At 36.9% G+C, this 1,984-nt stretch overlaps 1 pseudogene; it reads right to left on the reverse strand.

The window, feature by feature from the left end:
• Positions 1-221: 221 nt before the first annotated feature.
• On the reverse strand, positions 222-1,166 carry LOC133248705 (olfactory receptor 6C1-like; annotated as a pseudogene).
• Positions 1,167-1,984: the final 818 nt, after the last annotated feature.

Raw genomic sequence — 1,984 nt, forward strand, 5'->3', positions numbered from 1 at the left:
AAATGTGTACGTATATATGTACACATATGAAGAGTTCAAATTTAAATGGCAAAAATAAAAAACACATATGCAAATATCCTTAGTAAACTGCTGACAATAAAAATATAAATGATGAAAATGAATCTAGGGAGGCTGTGTGGATATTAATAAATTTTGAAAAACCTGGATTTTAATTTAATTGCTCTTCACTCATATGCATCTAATTTATGAAACAGGGACTTTTATATTTTCATTTCCTTGAAAAACATAGTCTTCCTTGCCATGTCCTTGAAGGCTCTCTTGACTTGCTGATTCCTAAGAGTGTAGATAAAGGGGTTCAGCATGGGTGCTACTGAGGTATTTAGCACAGCCACTCCCTTGCTCAAAGAGACCCTGTCTTTTGCAGATGGATTCACATACATGAAAATGCAGCTGCCATAGAGATGGAGATGACAATCATGTGGGACGAACAAGTGGAAAAGGTCTTTGTCCTCTGAGTAGTAGAAGGGATCCTCAAAATTTTTCTGATGACATATGTGTAGGACAGAATTATTAATGCTAAAGTGAACAATAGAATAAACACAGCACAGGAAAACCCCAGTATCTCTAGGAATTTGGTGTCTGAACAAGAAAGGTATAATAAAGGGAAATAATCACAAGTAAAATGGTTGATAACATTGTACTTACAGTAATCAAGCTGTATGAAGAACATGAGTAATGGGAATATAATTAAGAATGAAGTCAGCCAAGAGGCCAAGACAAGCAGCGTGCAGACTCTGTGATTCATGATGGTCAAGTAATGCAGCAGTTTGCAGATGGCAATGTAGCAGTCATAGGACATGGCAACCAGAAGGTAAAACTCTGTGACTCCCAAGAAAATGAAAAAAAAATAACTGAGTCATACAATCATTAAAAGAGATAGTTTTATCTCCCGTAATAATGGTGGCCAAGAACTTGCGAATAGTGACAGTTGTGAATGAAACTTCCAATATGGAGAAACTCCTGAGGAAGAAATACATGGGGGTCTGGAGGTGGATATCCAGCAGGGTCAGGGTGATAATGGTCAAGTTCCCAGTGATGCTGAGCATGTAGGTGATGAGCAGAAAGACAAAGTTCACAACCTGAAGTTGTGGGTCGTCCGACAGTCCCAGGAGGATAAATTCTCTTATTTCTGTGTTGTTTCTCATTTTACTTCTCCTTTTAAGTAACCTTCAGGAGAAAACACAAAGGGAAGACACAGAAAAGGGGATTATCCATGTATAACAATGGGATTTGTCTCTGAAAGTAAACTTACTATGCCATGCTAACATAATACAGGAGATTTTTAAAAACAAGGTAAAAAAAAATAGGTAACTTACTTTAAAGTAAGTTTTTACCATATGCCAGTATGTGTGTTTCACATAGAATATTTCTTTATCAAATCCCTGTTTTACAGGTTTCAGTCAGAGTAGAAATAATTTTAAAAAATCTCATCCAAATCACATACCTGAATTGAAAAAGGAGGGATTATCACCTAGATCTTTCTAAAACCTAGGAAATACAGTAAAATAAATGCTACCTGTTGACTTGTAAAATGCCCCACCCCCCCACTCTTGGAGGATTCCCTCCTGTTGGGAAAGACTTCGTCTTTTTTCAAGCCCCATAAAATCATCCTATCCTAGTTTGTGTCAGCTGGTTCCTTGTATTGTTATTCTCTACTGTAATATAGAAAACCTGAATGTGTCAGGAAAAAGTCAACCAGTGAATATGTCTCCAAAATAAAAGTCATTGGAATGAAATTTTTAATAACATGACAGATTTCTAAGTTTCCACTCAGACTCATATTAACTTCCCAACCTCATACTCCTCTTCTGAGGCCCCAGATAATGGAATAAAGGAATGCAGATAATGGATTTGCTTCAGCAGTCTTCTCAGATATTAGACAGTCAAGAGAGGAGGCAGAGTGGACGTTTGGTAGATTGCATCTGTGTTATGAGTTAAGGAAACCAAAATGTGTTGTTCAGTC

The sequence above is a fragment of the Bos javanicus genome, chromosome 5 (assembly GCF_032452875.1).
Source record: "Bos javanicus breed banteng chromosome 5, ARS-OSU_banteng_1.0, whole genome shotgun sequence".
Lineage (NCBI taxonomy): Eukaryota > Metazoa > Chordata > Mammalia > Artiodactyla > Bovidae > Bos > Bos javanicus.